Source organism: Arachis ipaensis, chromosome B3, assembly GCF_059453495.1.
Source record: "Arachis ipaensis isolate K30076 ecotype BB chromosome B3, ASM5945349v1, whole genome shotgun sequence".
NCBI classification, from domain to species: Eukaryota; Viridiplantae; Streptophyta; class Magnoliopsida; order Fabales; family Fabaceae; genus Arachis; species Arachis ipaensis.
This window is the reverse complement of record NC_142438.1, coordinates 66,162,704-66,183,391: the sequence shown is the minus strand read 5'-3', so window position 1 is coordinate 66,183,391 and position 20,688 is coordinate 66,162,704. Positions and strand designations below refer to the sequence as shown.

The following is a 20,688-nucleotide window of genomic DNA, read 5'->3' as shown; positions in this document are numbered from 1 at the left end:
TTTTGGGTGTTAAACGCCAGAATGGATGCCATTCTGGGCGTTAAATGCCAGAAGGACACTAGAGGGAAGATTTTGTTTTTAATTCAAATCTTTTTCAAATTTTCATAATTTTTCAAAATTAAATATTTTTCAAATCATATCTTTTCAATCATATCTCTTCAAAATCAATTTCTTTCCATTTTTTATTTATTTCGAAAATCCTTGCCACTATTAATGATTTACTTCAAAATTTTCAAGTTGTTACTTGCCTATTAAGAAAAAATCAAATTTTAAATTTTAAGAATCATATCTTTTAATTTCTTGTTAGTCAAGTAATCAACTTTAATTTTAAAACTTTCTCTTTTTTTAAAATTGATTTTCAACCATATCTTCTCAATCATATCTTTTCAATCACATCTTTTTCAAAATTAACTCTCAATCATATCTTTTTGATTTCTAATTTCAAAATCTTTTTCAAAAATCACTTAATTTCTTTCCCAATCTTAATTTTCGAAAATCTCAATCAAATTTTCAAATTTCTTTTTATTATTTCAAAATCTTTTTAATTTATTTTCGAAAATTCTTCCCCTCTTCTCACATCCTTCTATTTAAGGGACTAACACTCCTCCTCAAGGTGTGATTCGAACTCTTCCCTCTTGATAAGTTCGAATTCTCTTCTATCTACCTCCTTCTTTTATTCTTCTTTTCCTCTGACACCTCAAGGAATCTCTATACTGTGACATAGAGGATTCCCTACTTTCTTGTTCTCTTCTCTTTCATATGAGCAGGAGCAAAGATAAAGGCATACTTGTTCAAGCTGATCCTGAACCTGAAAGGACCTTGAAGAGAAAGCTAAGAGAAGCTAAAGCACAATTCTCTCTAGAGGGCCTAACAGAGCTTTTCAAAGAAGAATAAACAATGGCAGCTGAAAACAACAATGCCAACAATGCAAGGAAAGTGCTTGGTGACTTTACTGCACCTACTCCCGACTTCTATGGGAGAAGCATCTCAATCCCTGCCATTGGAGCAAACAACTTTGAGCTTAAGCCTCAATTAGTTTATCTAATGTAACAGAATTGCAAGTTTCATGGACTTCCATTGGAAGATCCTCATCAGTTCTTATCTGAATTCTTGCAAATCTGTGACACTGTCAAGACTAATGGGGATGACCCTGAAGTCTACAGACTTATGCTCTTCCCTTTTGCTGTAAGAGACAGAGCTCGGACATGGTTGGACTCACAACCTAAAGAAAGCTTGAACTCTTGGGAAAAACTAGTCAATGCCTTCTTGGCAAAGTGCTTTCCACCTCAAAAATTGAGTAAGCTTAGAGTGGAAGTCCAAACCTTCAAACAAAAGGAAGGTGAATCCCTCTATGAAGCTTGGGAAAGATACAAGCAATTGATCAGAAGGTGTCCTTCTGACATGCTTTCAAAAAGGAGTATCATAGGTATATTCTATGATGGTCTGTCTGAACTATCCAAGATGTCATTGGATAGCTCTGCTGGAGGATCTCTTCATCTGAAGAAGACGCCTGTAGAAGCTCAGGAACTCATTGAGATGGTTGCAAATAACCAATTCATGTACACTTCTGAAAGGAACCTTGTGAATAATGGGACAAATCAGAAGAAAGGAGTTCTTGAGATTGATACTCTGAATGCTATACTGGCTCAGAATAAGATATTGACTCAACAAGTCAATATGATTTCTTGGAGTCTGTCTGGAATACAAGCAGCAACAGGCAATACTAAGGAAGCTTCCTCTGAAGAAGAAGCTTATGATCCTGAGAACCCAGCAATGGAAGAGGTGAATTACATGGGAGAACCCTATGGAAACACCTATAATCCTTCATGGAGAAATCATCCAAATCTCTCATGGAAGGATCAACAGAGACCTCAACAAGGTTTCAACAACAATAATGGTGGAAGAAACAGGTTTAGCAATAGCAAGTCTTTTCCATCACCTTCTCAGTAACAGACAGAGAATTCTGAGCAGAGCCACTCTGACTTAGCAACCATTGTCTCTGATCTAATCAAAACCACTCAAAGTTTCATGACTAAAACAAGGTCCTCCATTAGAAATTTGGAGGCACAAGTAGGTCAGCTGAGTAAGAAAATTACTAAACTCCCTCCTAGTACTCTCCCAAGCAATACAGAAGAGAATCCAAAAAGAGAGTGCAAGGCCATAACCACAACCCACACGGCCGAACCTGGAGAGGAGGAAGAGGCAGTGATCTCCACTGAGGAAGACCTCAATGGACGTCTACTGGCCTCCATGGAGTTCCCTGATGAGGAACCATGGGAATCTGAGGCTCACACAGAGACCATAGAGATTCCATTGAATTTACTTCTGCCATTCATGAGCTCTGATGAGTATTCTTCCTCTGAAGAGGATGAAGATGTTACTGAAAAGCAAGTTACTAAGTACCTTGGAGCAATCATGAAGCTAAATGCCAGGTTGTTTGGTAATGAGACTTGGGAGGATGAACCTCCATTGCTCATCAAAGAACTGGATGACTTGACTAGGCAGAAATTACCTCTGAAGAGACAAGACCCTGGAAAATTCTCAATCCCTTGTACCATAGGCACCATGACCTTTGAGAAGGCTCTGTGTGACCTGGGGTCAAGTATAAACTTTATGCCTCTCTCTGTAATGGAGAAGCTAGGGATCATTGAGGTACAAGCTGCTAGAATCTCACTAGAGATGGCAGATAATTCAAAGAAACAGGCTTATGGACTTGTAGAGGATGTCTTGGTAAAGGTGGAAGGCCACTACATCCCTGCTGACTTCATAATCCTAGAGACTGGAAAGTGTATGGATGAATCCATCATCCTTGGCAGACCTTTCCTAGCCACAGCAAAAGCTTTGATTGATGTTGACAGAGGAGAATTGATCATTCAAGTGAATAAAGACTCCCTTGTGTTTAAAGCTCAAGGATATCCCTCTGTAACTATGGAAAGGAAGCATGAAGAGCTTCTCTCAATACAGAGTCAAACAGAGCCCCCATAGTCAAACTCTAAGGTTGGTGTTGGGAGGCCACAACCAAACTTTAAGTTTGGTGTTGAACCCCACATTCAAACTCTAAGTTTGGTGTTGGGAGGTTCCAACATTGCTCTGAACATCTGTAAGGCTCCATGAGAGCCCATTGTCAAGCTATTGACATTAAAGAAGCGCTTGTTGGGAGGCAATCCAATCTTTAATTATCTATGTTAAATTTTTATTTTCCTTTGTTATTTTATGTTTTCTGTAGGTTGATGATCATGTGAAGTCACAAAAATAATTGAAAAAGCAAAAACAGAAGAAAAAACAGTATTAAAAACAGAACACCCTGGAGGAGAAACTTACTAGCGTTTAAACGCCAGTAAGGGTAGTAGAATGGGCATTAAACGCTCAGTCTGGCACCATTCTGGGCGTTTAACGCCAGAAATGGCCACTAGACTGGCGTTTAATGCCAGGAATGGGCAAAAAGCTGGCGTTAAACACCAGAAATGGGCAGCAGCCTGGCGTTTAACGCAGGATTGGCAGAAAGGGGCGTTTTTGCACGCCACTTGGTGCAGGGATGAGATATCATTCACACCTCAGGATCTGTAGACCCCACAAGATCCCCACTTACCCCACCTCTCTCTCTCTTCTTCACCCATTCACCAATCACCTCAATACCTCTTCCCCAAAACTCCTCACCTATCAAATCCCACCATTCTCTTCACCACTCACATCCATCCTTCATAAAACCCCACCCATGATGGCCGAACTATACCCTCCCCCTCTCCACTCTTATATAAATCCATCTTCACTCCTTCATTTTCACACAACCTAAACACTACTTCTCCCCTTTGGCGGAAACACAAAGTCCCCTCCATATCCTCTATTTCTTCTTCTTCTACTCTCTTCTTTCTTCTTTTGCTCGAGGACGAGCAAACCTTCTAAGTTTGGTGTGGTAAAAGCTAAAGCTATTTGTTTTTCCATAACCATTTATGGCACCAAAGGCCGGAGAAACCTCTAGAAAGAGGAAAGGGAAGGCAAAAGCTTCCACCTCCGAGTCATGGGAGATGGAGAGATTCCTCTCAAGGGTGCATCAAGACCACTTCTATGAAGTTGTGGCCAAGAAGAAGGTGATTCCCGAGGTCCCTTTTAAGCTCAAAAGGGCGAATATCCGGAGATCCGACATGAGATCCGAAGAAGAGGTTGGGAAGTTCTCACCAACCCCATTCAACAAAGTCGGGATCTTAATGGTTCAAGAGTTCTATCTCAATGCATGGATCACCAAGAACCATGATCAAAGTGTGAACTCGGACCCTAAGAATTGGCTTACAATGTTTCGGGGGAAATACTTAGATTTCAGTCCGGAAAATGTATGGTTGGCATTCAACTTGCCCATGATGCAAGGAGATGCACAGCCATACACTAGAAGGGTCAACTTTGATTAAAGGTTGAACCAAGTCCTCATGGACATCTGTGAAGAGGGCGCCCAATGGAAGAGAGATTCAAGAGGAAATCCGGTTCAGCTAAGAAGGCATGACCTCAAGCCTGTGGCTAGGGGATGGTTGGAGTTCATCCAATGCTCAGTCATTCCCACTAGCATCCGGTCTGAAGTTACTATAGACCGGGATATCATGATTCATAGCATCATGATTAGAGAGGAAGTAGAAGTTCATGAGGTTATATCCCAAGAACTCTACAAGGTGGCGGACAAGTCCTCTACTTTGGCAAGGTTAGCCTTCACTCATCACATTTGTCACCTTTGCAATTCGATTGGAATTGACATAGAGGGAGACATTCTTATTAATGAGGACAAGCCCATCACTATGAAAAGGATAGAGCAAATAAGAGAACCTCACCAAGAGCATGAGGAATTTCCTCATCATGAAATCCCTGAGATGCCTCAAGGGATGCAATTTCCTCCACCAAACTATTGGGAGCAAATCAACACCTCCCTAGGAGAATTAAGTTCCAACATGGGATAACTAAGGGTGGAGCACCAAGAATATTCTATCCTCCTTCATAAAATTAGAGAAGACCAAAGAGTCATGAGAGAGGAGCAACAAAGGCAAGGAAGAGACATTGAGGAGCTTAAGCACTCCATTAGATCTTCAAGAGGAAGAACAAGCCTCCATCACTAAGGTGGACTGATGTGCGGAAAACGATCCAACACAAAACTCACTGGCAAGTGCACCGGGTCGCATCAAGTAATAATAACTCACGGGAGTGAGGTCGATCCCACAGGGATTGAAGGATTGAGCAATTTTAGTTTAGTGGTTGATTTAGTCAAGCGAATCAAGATTTGGTTGAGAGATTTGTGATTTGCAAAATTTAAATTGCATGGAAAATAAAGGGGATGGGTAATTTGCATGAAATTAAAGAGAACTGAAATGTAAAATGTTAAATCTTAAAGAGCAAGAAATTAAATGGCAGAAACTTAGAACGCAAAAAATGTAAATTGCAGAATCTTAAAGTGCAAGAAATGTAAATGGCTTGAATTGTAAAGGGAATTGGGAATTGGATTTGCAGAAATTAAATAAGGAAAAGTAAAATTCAACACACAGAAGAGTAGAAGATGCCTTGGGTTGAATCGGATCTAAAACAGAAATATAAAAGAGCTCGAAAAGCAGTAAACAGAGAAATTAAAAATGGAAATCCAGATCTCAGGACTCAAGAGACTAGATAACCAAGTCTAGATCTCAATGCCTTCCTAGATCCAACAAGAGCAATTGCAAAGGAAATGTAAATTGCAGAGAAAGTAGAAGAAGAAGCAATTAACAGAAACTGAAATTCAATTGTGCAGTAAGTAAACAGAGAGATCTCAGGATGAGATTGAAACAGAATTCTTTCAATTCTCCAACCCAAGATCCAAGCAAATGTAATTGGAATTGAAAGCAAGAAAACTAAGAGGAAGGGAATTCAATTCTCCTTCCCCGAGACTTAGAAACTCAAAATCACTCAACACCAAAAGCTCTCCGAAAACTCTCTATGAAAACTAAAAGAAAAAGCTCCGTTAAAACTTAAATCCTAAGCTATTTATACACTTTCTTCAAATGGTCTTCATGCTTTGAATTGGGCTTTTGCTCTTGATGGAATTGGGTTGATAGAGGCCTTGGTTGATTGCTCTTGGAGTTGGAGAGAGAACCGAAGTGAACCGGGTTGGGAATTATAAAAGCTTGAGTAAAAGTTTGAGTAAAAGTTTGAGGCAAACTTTTACTCAAACTTTTTACACCAGCTGCCCCATTCTTGCTGCTACCAACGTTTGAGCTAAAGTTTGGGGTCAAACTTTTGCTCAAACGTTGGCCCCATTGTGCACACTCATGGCGCCAACGTTTGCAAAAAAGTTTGAGGCAAACGTTGGCGCAAACTTTTTGTCTCCAGGGTGTGTTGTTGATGGCGCCAATGTTTGCCAAAAAGTTTGAGGCAAACGTTGGCGCAAACTTTTATCCTCCAGGGTATTGATTTGTGATGCCAACGTTTGCCAAAAAGTTTGAGGCAAACGTTGGCTCAAGCTTTTCTCCCAAAAGTTTGAGCTAAAGTTTGAGGCAAACTTTTGCTCAAGCTTTTTGTTCCCTGGTGTGTTTTTACTTATCCGAAAGTTTGAGCTAAAGTTTGAGGCAAACTTTTGCTCAAACTTTTTGTTCTCTCTTGCTCCTAGCCATTCCTTCTTGCTTCATCCTTTCTCCAAGCTTTCCTCACCTATCATCAATCAACCAAACACATCAAAGCTATGCTCAAAATCATGAGATTGTCATTCTTTCATAATATGTGGCAATCAAAGCATAAATCCTCATGAAATTGCATTAATTCATCTATGGTTGATTAAATCAAAGGAAACATGAAAATCTACCCAATTGGCTTGCTTGTGGCTCAAGAAAGTGCATAATTCAATTGAAAATAAAAGAAAAAGGCTAGTGAAACTAGGCTAAGATGACTTGTCATCACAACACCAAACTTAAAGCTTGCTTGTCCCCAAGCAAGAAATAAATTATTGAGAAGAAAGAATGAAATGGAAGATGATGTTCATGCTAGCAGAGTATTATTGGTAGTTCATGGGGTTTTATGTGGATAAGTAAACACTCACTTCTTATTGACTTTTAGGCCTAGAAAGTCTGCTTCAAGTATCAAGCAACACACTGCTATGACTTCTCATTATTCCTTTGTCCTTGACTATTGTTTTTCTCTATAAGCTTTAGTTCAGTGTCATGTGTAACAAGTTCTTTTCTTTCTTTATACTTGACACATTATTCACTATAGACACTTGGCTCACATCCCTTCTTAAAACATTGATGCCCAACACCTCTTTGGGTTACTAAATGCCTTGTAGTCAGGTTGCTCTTGTAGTCAAGTGTTGATGCACTCCAAAGAACTTAATAATCCAAGCAGATCCTAGTACAAAGACACCACAGGCATATATTCTAAGGTTCAAGCTTTTGGTGTCTAGCTTTGTTTCTTTTTATTTTCTTTTGTTCTGTTGCCACTCTTTGGTTATTTCTTTTCTCTTTTTGTTTTTCTTTTTAACCAAGGACTTTTGTGTGATTGAGATTCATAGACAGTTGGCCACTTTATACTTAGAAGGAGACATCCTAGTTCTCTTATTCACTAAAAGTGAGTTATCATACAATCACACATACATACCACCACTTACTTTTATTGTACTTCTATCTAACAGAGAACTATCTTACTTCACATTCAAACATTTCTTTTTATTGAATTAAAGATGCAGGGGACAAAGCATGCAGTTAGTTAAGTGAAAGTAAACATACAAGCACACACTTGGACTAGCTTACTTATTGCCAAAGAAAATTGAATCTACTTGAACTAGATGAACACTTTAGCAAGACATAAATCAAAGCATTTCTCAACAGCAAAAGTTAAGTATAAATACAACCTATTGGTTTGCAGTTCTTTTGTTCTTCCTTCTGTTGTGCCCCTTTTGAGTAATGATGTATAATGTCTTCAAATGGTGGTTCGTTCCCTGCACAATTCTCAAAAGTTGCTTGCTTCTCAAGCCCTTAGGTGACTGGTTAGTATGCATGAATTGAGTGTGGCTTTTTGGATTCAATTTGGTGTGGAAACACCAAACTTAATTCCTTGCCACTGTCTCTAATGCAACAGGTTGTACATTTATAAATTCTTTTGGCCTTGCTAAAGGTTATAGAACCAAACTAAGAAGCAATTAACTGGTTGAATAATTTGTTTGATTGCTTGGAGCTATCATTATGCAAGAGGTGAGAGTATGCTTTTAAATGAGATTTTGGTGGAACACCAAACTTAGAATCCTTCATTCTCCCTTAAATTGTTTTGGTGTGCAACACCAAACTTAGATCCTTGCAATACAGACAAAACTACTCAACCTTTTTATTGAAACAGCTATGAAAAGAAAACTACCTCAGGTTGGGTTGCCTCCCAACAAGCGCTTCTTTATTGTCACTAGCTTGACATCTCGTTCTTTGATTATGGAGGCTGAAAAGCATAGTGCCTCAGCTTTTCTCCTCTTACTGTGAACTTCCTTCCGGTCTCCTTTTTGATGATCTCTAGGTGTTCAAGTGAAAGGACCCGGTTCACAGTGTAGTATTCAGATGATTGTGGGGACACCTTTATTAGTTGGGTGTTTAACACTACTTTATCCCCTGGTGAAAAGCCTTCAGTAGGGATCTTCTTGCTTCTCCACCCTCTTGGCCTCTTCTATTTTTCTTTCTCAAAAGATACTCCCTGCCTTGGTGGTTCCTTATCTGAGATGTTGAATTTCTCATCTGGAGGTTTTGGATCTAGTTCCTCCTTGATTTCTTTGGTCTGTTGCACCATCTCTACTTCTTTCAAGCATGGATTTGGAAGTCTTGGAGCTAACTCATTGACTACCTCCTTCAAACTTTGATCTCTGGCCTTATCCTCCGTACACTCTTCTTCTTGAGTGGGCTCATGTGGGGTTTTAAAAATATGGAATGCTAGGTGCTCATCATGCACTCTCAGCAACAATTCCCCTTTTTCAATATCTATTAGTGCTCTGCCCGTAGCAAGAAAAGGCCTCCCTAGGATGATGGGGGTGTTAGGGTCCTCCTCCATATCCAGAATGACAAAATCAGCTGGGAGAAGGAATTTCCCCACTTTTACCAGTACATTCTCTACAACTCCAACTGCTTGCTGGATGGATTTGTCAGCCATTTGAAGGAGTATTCGTGTGGATTTTAGCTCACAAATTCGAGGTTTCCTCATTAAAGACAAAGGCATCAAGTTTATGCTTGCACCAAGGTCACAGAATGACTTTTCAATTGTTATGTCTCCTATGGTGCAAGGTATATAAAAACTCCCAGGATCATCTTTCTTCTCTGGTAACTCTCTTTGGAGAATAGCACTACATTCCATTGTCATCTCAACAATTTGTCCTTCTTTTAGGGACTTTTTCTTCGTCAGCACTTCCTTCATAAATTTGGCATACACTGGCATCTGTTCAAGTGCTTCTAAGAAAGGAATATTGATGCTGAGGGTCTTGAATATGTCCAGGAACTTTGAGTATTGCTTATCCTCATTCTCTTTTTTGAACCTCTGAGGGTATGGAAGTTTGGGGATATGTGGCTTCACCCCTTCCTTCTTCTCTTGTAGTTGTGTTTCAAGGATGTCCTTATCTCTCTTTGAGCTTTTTGCATTCTTGATTTCTTGATCTTCTTCACTTCTCTCTTCTGTCTCTTTTTGTGGAACTTCTCTGTTGTGTTCTTCCTGATTGATGGCTTTCTTCTCACTTTCCACTATAATTGCGTTGCACTCCTCCCACTTTGTAGCTTTTCCTTTGTCCCTTGAGTGGTCTTGAGTGGCACTAGGGGATATATTTGATTGCTTCTCATCCATCTCTGTAATTCGTTTAGCCATTTGTTCCATATGCCTCTCAAGATTTTTACTTGTTATGGCTTGATCCTTTCGTGCTGCTTCCTGATCTTGTCTTGCCATCTCTTGATTTTTTATGAGTTTCTCTACCATTTTCTCTAGACTAGAGATTCTTTGGGAGTCTGGATTTAGTTGTGGTTGTGTAAAGTGAGATGGTTGTTGCTGGAAGTTGTTTGAACTATTTGTGGGGTTGTTTTATGGGTGGAATGTGGATGTGGAAGGTGGATGATGGTTGTTTTGGTTAGTGACTGAATTATTAGGTGGATAATAGCTGGAATTTGGGTGGTCATTTTGGGGTTTTCTATATGGATTGTGGGTTATGTTTTGCTAGTTGTTGTTCTGGTTGCTTCTTGAGTTGTTTTGGTTTGAATTCCTTTGCCATGGTTGTTGGTTTTGAGTGTGGTTATCTCCCCATCTGAGATTTGGATGGTTCTTCCAGGATGGATTGTCGGTGTCACCATAAACCTCATTTTGGCCTGAACCTTGGTTGTGCACATATTGATGTTGTTCCTGCTGCTGATCTTCTTGGTTTTCTTTATTTTGCCCCCATGTGGTTGATGGTTGGCTTGTATTCACTGCTGCAACTTGCAAGCTATCAATCTTTTTAGCCATCTGCTCAAATTGTTGTTGAATCTGCTCCTGCATTATCTTGTTTTGAGCTAGGAGGGTGTCAACCCCTTCCATTTCTAACACTCCTTTCCTTAGTGATGGTTGACGTTGTCTCTGATGGCCAAAGAAATATTGGTTGTTAGCCACCATGTCAATGAGGTTCTGAGCTTCTTCAGCTGTCTTCATGAGTTGCATTGAGCCTCCTGCTGAATAGTCAAGTGCCTCTTGAGCTTTCATTGTCAGTCCTTCATAGAAATTTTGGAGTTTATCCCATTCATTAAACATCTCTGGTGGACACTTCCTGAGTAAATCTTTGTATCTCTCCCATGCTTCATACAATGACTCTCCATCCATCTGAGTAAATGTTTGAACCTCTGTTTTGAGCCTGATGATCCTTTGAGGAGGATAAAACTTTGCTAAGAACTTGCTCACTAGATCCTCCCAATTGTTGATGCTTTCTCTTGGAAATGACTCCAACCATTGAGTAGCTTTGTCCCTCAGGGAAAATGGAAACAACAACAATTTGTAACTGTCAGGATGTACACCATTGGTCTTCACTGTGTTACATATCCTCAGGAAGGTGGATAGGTGCTGGTTTGGATCTTCCAAGGGGCCTCCTCCATAAGAACAGTTGTTCTGCACCAAGGTAATGAGTTGGGGCTTCAATTCAAAGTTATTTGCATCGACATTTGGGGTAAGGATGCTACTCCCACAATGCCTTGGATTAGCAAATGTATATGAAGCCAAGACTCTCCTCTGGGGTTGACCATTGTTGTTGGCCATTCTCACTGGTGGATTTGTTGGATTTGTTGAGTGTTCCTCCAATTCATGATATTCTTCATCTGATTCTTCCTCTCCAGCAACATTTTTTTCTCTTGCTTCTCTTCTTAGCCTTCGGAGGATTCTTTCGTCAGTTTCATGAAAGGTAGGGATCTCTCTTCTTGTATCTGACATACAAGCAAAACACAAGAATCACACAATACCAGAAAAGCAATAACACTTCAATCCATGGCTGAAGTGAAATATTAGTTAGCTTAGGCAAAAATTCAAACAGTTAGCGTGTTAGTCAAAAGTTAAAGAAACAGAAAAGAAAAAGTGCTTGATCTAGATCTCCACTTCACTTAATCATTGTCAATCTAATCAATCCCCGGAAACGGCGCCAAAAACTTGATGTGCGGAAAATGATCCAACACAAAACTCACCGGCAAGTGCACCGGGTCGCATCAAGTAATAATAACTCACGGGAGTGAGGTCGATCCCACAGGGATTGAAGGATTGAGCAATTTTAGTTTAGTGGTTGATTTAGTCAAGCGAATCAAGATTTGGTTGAGAGATTTGTGATTTGCAGAATTTAAATTGCATGGAAAATAAAGGGGATGGGTAATTTGCATGAAATTAAAGAGAACTGAAATGTAAAATGTTAAATCTTAAAGAGCAAGAAATTAAATGGCAGAAACTTAGAACGCAAGAAATGTAAATTGCAGAATCTTAAAGTGCAAGAAATGTAAATGGCTTGAATTGTAAAGGGAATTGGGAATTGGATTTGCAGAAATTAAACAAGGAAAAGTAAAATTCAACACACAGAAGAGTAGAAGATGCCTTGGGTTGAATCGGATCTAAAACAGAAATATAAAAGAGCTCGAAAAGCAGTAAACAGAGAAATTGAAAATGGAAATCCAGATCTCAGGACTCAAGAGACTTGATAACCAAGTCTAGATCTCAATGCCTTCCTAGATCCAACAAGAGCAATTGCAAAGGAAATGTAAATTGCAGAGAAAGTAGAAGAAGAAGCAATTAACAGAAACTGAAATTCAATTGTGCAGTAAGTAAACAGAGAGATCTCAGGATGAGATTGAAACAGAATTCTTTCAATTCTCCAACCCAAGATCCAAGCAAATGTAATTGGAATTGAAAGCAAGAAAACTAAGAGGAAGGGAATTCAATTCTCCTTCCCCGAGACTTAGAAACTCAAAATCACTCAACACCAAAAGCTCTCCGAAAACTCTCTATGAAAACTAAAAGAAAAAGCTCCGTTAAAACTTAAATCCTAAGCTATTTATACACTTTCTTCAAATGGTCTTCATGCTTTGAATTGGGCTTTTGCTCTTGATGGAATTGGGTTGATAGAGGCCTTGGTTGATTGCTCTTGGAGTTGGAGAGAGAACCGAAGTGAACCGGGTTGGGAATTATAAAAGCTTGAGTAAAAGTTTGAGTAAAAGTTTGAGGCAAACTTTTACTCAAACTTTTTACACCAGCTGCCCCATTCTTGCTGCTACCAATGTTTGAGCTAAAGTTTGGGGTCAAACTTTTGCTCAAACGTTGGCCCCTTTGTGCACACTCATAGCGCCAACGTTTGCCAAAAAGTTTGAGGCAAACGTTGGCGCAAACTTTTTGTCTTCAGGGTGTGTTGCTGATGGCGCCAACGTTTGCCAAAAAGTTTGAGGCAAACGTTGGCGCAAACTTTTGTCCTCCAGGGTATTGATTTGTGATGCCAACGTTTGCCAAAAAGTTTGAGGCAAACGTTGGCTCAAGCTTTTCTCCCAAAAGTTTGAGCTAAAGTTTGAGGCAAACTTTTGCTCAAGCTTTTTGTTCCCTGGTGTGTTTTTACTTATCCGAAAGTTTGAGCTAAAGTTTGAGGCAAACTTTTGCTCAAACTTTTTGTTCTCTCTTGCTCCTAGCCATTCCTTCTTGCTTCATCCTTTCTCCAAGCTTTCCTCACCTATCATCAATCAACCAAACACATCAAAGCTATGCTCAAAATCATGAGATTGTCATTCTTTCATAATATGTGGCAATCATAGCATAAATCCTCATGAAATTGCATTAATTCATCTATGGTTGATTAAATCAAAGGAAACATGAAAATCTACCCAATTGGCTTGCTTGTGGCTCAAGAAAGTGCATAATTCAATTGAAAATAAAAGAAAAAGGCTAGTGAAACTAGGCTAAGATGACTTGTCATCACAACACCAAACTTAAAGCTTGCTTGTCCCCAAGCAAGAAATGAATTATTGAGAAGAAAGAATGAAATGGAAGATGATGTTCATGCTAGCAGAGTATTATTGGTAGTTCATGGGGTTTTATGTGGATAAGTAAACACTCACTTCTTATTGACTTTTAGGCCTAGAAAGTCTCCTTTAAGTATCAAGCAACACACTGCTATGACTTCTCATTATTCCTTTGTCCTTGACTACTGTTTTTCTCTATAAGCTTTAGTTCAGTGTCATGTGTAACAAGTTCTTTTCTTTCTTTATACTTGACACATTATTCACTATAGACACTTGGCTCACATCCCTTCTTAAAACATTGATGCCCAACACCTCTTTGGGTTACTAAATGCCTTGTAGTCAGGTTGCTCTTGATAGTGGACTTTCAGCTGATGATCTCGGGTTAGTTAACCCAAGTCACCAAGTGTTGATGCACTCCAAAGAACTTAATAATCCAAGCAGATCCTAGTACAAAGACACCACAGGCATATATTCTAAGGTTCAAGCTATTGGTGTCTAGCTTTGTTTCTTTTTATTTTCTTTTGTTCTGTTGCCACTCTTTGGTTATTTCTTTTCTCTTTTTGTTTTTCTTTTTAACCAAGGACTTTTGTGTGATTGAGATTCATAGACAGTAGGCCACTTTATACTTAGAAGGAGACATCCTAGTTCTCTTATTCACTAAAAGTGAGTTATCAAACAATCACACATACATACCACCACTTACTTTTATTGTACTTCTATCTAACAGAGAACTATCTTACTTCACATTCAAACATTTCTTTTTATTGAATTAAAGATGCAGGGGACAAAGCATGCAGTTAGTTAAGTGAATGTAAACATACAAGCACACACTTGGACTAGCTTACTTATTGCCAAAGAAAATTGAATCTACTTGAACTAGATGAACACTTTAGCAAGACATAAATCAAAGCATTTCTCAACAGCAAAAGTTAAGTATAAATACAACCTATTGGTTTGCAGTTCTTTTGTTCTTCCTTCTGTTGTGCCCCTTTTGAGTCATGATGCATAATGTCTTCAAATGGTGGTTCGTTCCCTGCACAATTCTCAAAAGTTGCTTGCTTCTCAAGCCCTTAGGTGACTGGTTAGTATGCATGAATTGAGTGTGGCTTTTTGGATTCAATTTGGTGTGGGAACACCAAACTTAATTCCTTGCCACTGTCTCTAATGCAACAGGTTGTACATTTATAAATTCTTTTGGCCTTGCTAAAGGTTATAGAACCAAACTAAGAAGCAATTAACTGGTTGAATAATTTGTCTGATTGCTTGGAGCTATCATTATGCAAGAGGTGAGAGTATGCTTTTAAATGAGATTTTGGTGGAACACCAAACTTAGAATCCTTCATTCTCCCTTAAATTGTTTTGGTGTGCAACACCAAACTTAGATCCTTGCAATACAGACAAAACTACTCAACCTTTTTATTGAAACAGCTATGAAAAGAAAACTACCTCAGGTTGGGTTGCCTCCCAACAAGCGCTTCTTTATTGTCACTAGCTTGACATCTCGTTCTTTGATTATGGAGGCTGAAAAGCATAGTGCCTCAGCTTTTCTCCTCTTACTGTGAACTTCCTTCCGGTCTCCTTTTTGATGATCTCTAGGTGTTCAAGTGAAAGGACCCGGTTCACAGTGTAGTATTCAGATGATTGTGGGGACACCTTTATTAGTTGGGTGTTTAACACTACTTTATCCCCTGGTGAAAAGCCTTCAGTAGGGATCTTCTTGCTTCTCCACCCTCTTGGCCTCTTCTTTTTTTCTTTCTCAAAAGATACTCCCTGCCTTGGTGGTTCCTTATCTGAGATGTTGAATTTCTCATCTAGAGGTTTTGGATCTAGTTCCTCCTTGATTTCTTTGGTCTGTTGCACCATCTCTACTTCTTTCAAGCATGGATTTGGAAGTCTTGGAGCTAACTCATTGACTACCTCCTTCAAACTTTGATCTCTGGCCTTATCCTCCGTACACTCTTCTTCTTGAGTGGGCTCATGTGGGGTTTTAAAAATATGGAATGCTAGGTGCTCATCATGCACTCTCAGCAACAATTCCCCTTTTTCAACATCTATTAGTGCTCTGCCCGTAGCAAGAAAAGGCCTCCCTAGGATGATGGGGGTGTTAGGGTCCTCCTCCATATCCAGAATGACAAAATCAGCTGGGAGAAGGAATTTCCCCACTTTTACCAGTACATTCTCTACAACTCCAACTGCTTGCTGGATGGATTTGTCAGCCATTTGAAGGAGTATTCGTGTGGATTTCAGCTCACAAATTCGAGGTTTCCTCATTAGAGACAAAGGCATCAAGTTTATGCTTGCACCAAGGTCACAGAATGACTTTTCAATTGTTATGTCTCCTATGGTGCAAGGTATATAAAAACTCCCAGGATCATCTTTCTTCTCTGGTAACTCTCTTTGGAGAATAGCACTACATTCCATTGTCATCTCAACAATTTGTCCTTCTTTTAGGGACTTTTTCTTCGTCAGCATTTCCTTCATAAATTTGGCATACACTGGCATTTGTTCAAGTGCTTCTAAGAAAGGAATATTGATGCTGAGGGTCTTGAATATGTCCAGGAACTTTGAGTATTGCTTATCCTCATTCTCTTTTTTGAACCTCTGAGGGTATGGAAGTTTGGGGATATGTGGCTTCACCCCTTCCTTCTTCTCTTGTAGTTGTGTTTCAAGGATGTCCTTATCTCTCTTTGAGCTTTTTGCATTCTTGATTTCTTGATCTTCTTCACTTTTCTCTTCTGTCTCTTTTTGTGGAACTTCTCTGTTGTGTTCTTCCTGATTGATGGCTTTCTTCTCACTTTCCACTATAATTGCGTTGCACTCCTCCCACTTTGTAGCTTTTCCTTTGTCCCTTGAGTGGTCTTGAGTGGCACTAGGGGATACATTTGATTGCTTCTCATCCATCTCTGTAATTCGTTTAGCCATTTGTTCCATATGCCTCTCAAGATTTTTACTTGTTATGGCTTGATCCTTCCGTGCTGCTTCCTGATCTTGTCTTGCCATCTCTTGATTTTTTATGAGTTTCTCTACCATTTTCTCTAGACTAGAGATTCTTTGGGAGTCTGGATTTAGTTGTGGTTGTGTAAAGTGAGATGGTTGTTGCTGGAAGTTGTTTGAACTATTTGTGGGGTTGTTTTATGGGTAGAATGTGGATGTGGAAGGTGGATGATGGTTGTTTTGGTTAGTGACTGAATTATTAGGTGGATAATAGCTGGAATTTGGGTGGTCATTTTGGGGTTTTCTATATGGATTGTGGGTTATGTTTTGCTGGTTGTTGTTCTGGTTGCTTCTTGAGTTGTTTTGGTTTGAATTCCTTTGCCATGGTTGTTGGTTTTGAGTGTGGTTATCTCCCCATCTGAGATTTGGATGGTTCTTCCAGGATGGATTGTCGGTGTCACCATAAACCTCATTTTGGCCTGAACCTTGGTTGTGCACATATTGAGGTTGTTCCTACTGCTGATCTTCTTGGTTTTCTTTATTTTGCCCCCATGTGGTTGATGGTTGGCTTGTATTCACTGCTGCAACTTGCAAGCTATCAATCTTTTTAGCCATCTGCTCAAATTGTTGTTGAATCTGCTCCTGCATTATCTTGTTTTGAGCTAGGAGGGTGTCAACCCCTTCCATTTCTAACACTCCTTTCCTTAGTGATGGTTGACGTTGTCTCTGATGGCCAAAGAAATATTGGTTGTTAGCCACCATGTCAATGAGGTTCTGAGCTTCTTCAGCTGTCTTCATGAGTTGCATTGAGCCTCCTGCTGAATAGTCAAGTGCCTCTTGAGCTTTCATTGTCAGTCCTTCATAGAAATTTTGGAGTTTATCCCATTCATTAAACATCTCTGGTGGACACTTCCTGAGTAAATCTTTGTATCTCTCCCATGCTTCATACAATGACTCTCCATCCATCTGAGTAAATGTTTGAACCTCTATTTTGAGCCTGATGATCCTTTGAGGAGGATAAAACTTTGCTAAGAACTTGCTCACTAGATCCTCCCAATTGTTGATGCTTTCTCTTGGAAATGACTCCAACCATTGAGTAGCTTTGTCCCTCAGGGAAAATGGAAACAACAACAATTTGTAACTGTCAGGATGTACACCATTGGTCTTCACTGTGTTACATATCCTCAGGAAGGTGGATAGGTGCTGGTTTGGATCTTCCAAGGGGCCTCCTCCATAAGAACAGTTGTTCTGCACCAAGGTAATGAGTTGGGGCTTCAATTCAAAGTTATTTGCATCGACATTTGGGGTAAGGATGCTACTCCCACAATGCCTTGGATTAGCAAATGTATATGAAGCCAAGACTCTCCTCTGGGGTTGACCATTGTTGTTGGCCATTCTCACTGGTGGATTTGTTGGATTTGTTAAGTGTTCCTCCAATTCATGATATTCTTCATCTGATTCTTCCTCTCCAGCAACGTTTTTTTCTCTTGCTTCTCTTCTTAGCCTTCGAAGGATTCTTTCGTCAGTTTCATGAAAGGTAGGGATCTCTCTTCTTGTATCTGACATACAAGCAAAACACAAGAATCACACAATACCAGAAAAGCAATAACACTTCAATCCATGGCTGAAGTGAAATATTAGTTAGCTTAGGCAAAAATTCAAACAGTTAGCGTGTTAGTCAAAAGTTAAAGAAACAGAAAAGAAAAAGTGCTTGATCTAGATCTCCACTTCACTTAATCATTGTCAATCTAATCAATCCCCGGCAACGCCGCCAAAAACTTGATGTGCGAAAAACGATCCAACACAAAACTCACCGGCAAGTGCACCGGGTCGCATCAAGTAATAATAACTCACGGGAGTGAGGTCGATCCCACAGGGATTGAAGGATTGAGCAATTTTAGTTTAGTGGTTGATTTAGTCAAGGGAATCAAGATTTGGTTGAGAGATTTGTGATTTGCAGAATTTAAATTGCATGGAAAATAAAGGGGATGGGTAATTTGCATGAAATTAAAGAGAACTGAAATGTAAAATGTTAAATCTTAAAGAGCAAGAAATTAAATGGCAGAAACTTAGAATGCAAGAAATGTAAATTGCAGAATCTTAAAGTGCAAGAAATGTAAATGGCTTGAATTGTAAAGGGAATTGGGAATTGGATTTGCAGAAATTAAACAAGGAAAAGTAAAATTCAACACACAGAAGAGTAGAAGATGCCTTGGGTTGAATCGGATCTAAAACAGAAATATAAAAGAGCTCGAAAAGCAGTAAACAGAGAAATTGAAAATGGAAATCTAGATCTCAGGACTCAAGAGACTAGATAACCAAGTCTAGATCTCAATGCCTTCCTAGATCCAACAAGAGCAATTGCAAAGGAAATGTAAATTGCAGAGAAAGTAGAAGAAGAAGCAATTAACAGAAACTGAAATTCAATTGTGCAGTAAGTAAACAGAGAGATCTCAGGATGAGATTGAAACAGAATTCTTTCAATTCTCCAACCCAAGATCCAAGCAAATGTAATTGGAATTGAAAGCAAGAAAACTAAGAGGAAGGGAATTCAATTCTCCTTTCCCGAGACTTAGAAACTCAAAATCACTCAACACCAAAAGCTCTCCGAAAACTCTCTATGAAAACTAAAAGAAAAAGCTCCGTTAAAACTTAAATCCTAAGCTATTTATACACTTTCTTCAAATGGTCTTCAAGCTTTGAATTGGGCCTTTGCTCTTGATGGAATTGGGTTGATAGAGGCCTTGGTTGATTTCTCTTGGAGTTGGAAAGAGAACCGAAGTGAACCGGGTTGGGAATTATAAAAGCTTGAGTAAAAGTTTGAGTAAAAGTTTGAGGCAAACTTTTACTCAAACTTTTTACACCAGCTGCCCCATTCTTGCTGCTACCAACGTTTGAGCTAAAGTTTGGGGTCAAACTTTTGCTCAAACGTTGGCCCCTTTGTGCACACTCATGGCGCCAACGTTTGCCAAAAAGTTTGAGGCAAACGTTGGCGCAAACTTTTTGTCTCCAGGGTGTGTTGCTGATGGCGCCAACGTTTGCCAAAAAGTTTGAGGCAAACGTTGGCTCAAGCTTTTCTCCCAAAAGTTTGAGCTAAAGTTTGAGGCAAACTTTTGCTCAAGCTTTTTGTTCCCTAGTGTGTTTTTACTTATCCGAAAGTTTGAGCTAAAGTTTGAGGCAAACTTTTTCTCAAACTTTTTGTTCTCTCTTGTTCCTAGCCATTCCTTCTTGCTTCATCCTTTCTCCAAGCTTTCCTCACCTATCATCAATCAACCAAACACATCAAAGCTATGCTCAAAATCATGAGATTGTCATTCTTTCATAATATGTGGCAATCATAGCATAAATCCTCATGAAATTGCATTAATTCATCTATGGTTGATTAAATCAAAGGAAACATGAAAATCTACCCAATTGGCTTGCTTGTGGCTCAAGAAAGTGCATAATTCAATTAAAAGAAAAAGGCTAGTGAAACTAGGCTAAGATGACTTGTCATCATGGACCCGTTCTTTAATCTCTTTGTTCTTTATTCTCTATTTTTCGAAAATTATGCTTTATGTTTATCTATGTTTGTGTCTTTATTACATGATCATTAGTGTCTTAGTGTCTATGCCTTGAAGCTATGAAAATGAATCCATCACCTTTCTTAAATGAAAAATGTTTTTAATTGAAAAAGAAAAAGAAGTACTTGAATTTCAAATTTTAAAACAGTTTAGTTATTTTGATGTGGTGGCAATACTATTGTTTTTCTGAATGAATGCTTGAACAGTGCATATTTTTTGAATTTGTTGATTCATGAATGTTAAAATTGTTGGCTCTTGAAAGAATGATGGAAAAGGAGAAATGTTATTTGATAATCTGAAAAATCGTAAAATTGATTCTTGAAGCAAGAAAAAAGCAGTGAAAAGCTTGCAGAAAAAATATATATATGCGAAAAAAAATGAATGAAAAAAAATACGAAAAAAGAAAAAAAAAAGAGGAAGAAAGAAAGAAAAAGAAAAGCAAGCAGAAAAAGCCAATACCCCTTTAAACTAAAAGGCAAGGGTGATAAAAAGGATCCAAGGCTTTGAGCATCAGTGGATAGGAGGGCCCACAGGAATAAAATCCTGGTCTAAGTGGCTAAACCAAGCTATCCCTAATCATGTGCTTATGGCGTGAAGGTGTCAAGTGAAAACTTGAGACTGAGCGATTAAAGTCATAGTCCAAAGCAAAAAGAGTGTGCTTAAGAGCTCTGGACACCTCTAATTAGAGACTCTAGCAAAGTTGAGTCACAATCTGAAAAGGTTCACCCAGTTATGTG

General features: G+C 39.1%; 1 non-coding gene across 1 annotated transcript; it reads right to left on the bottom strand.

The window, feature by feature from the left end:
* Positions 1-1,299: 1,299 nt before the first annotated feature.
* On the bottom strand, positions 1,300-1,407 carry LOC148570962 (small nucleolar RNA R71). The gene has a single exon (XR_015908506.1). It is a non-coding gene; the product is annotated as a small nucleolar RNA R71 (small nucleolar RNA).
* Between the last annotated feature and the right edge of the window lie 19,281 nt (positions 1,408-20,688).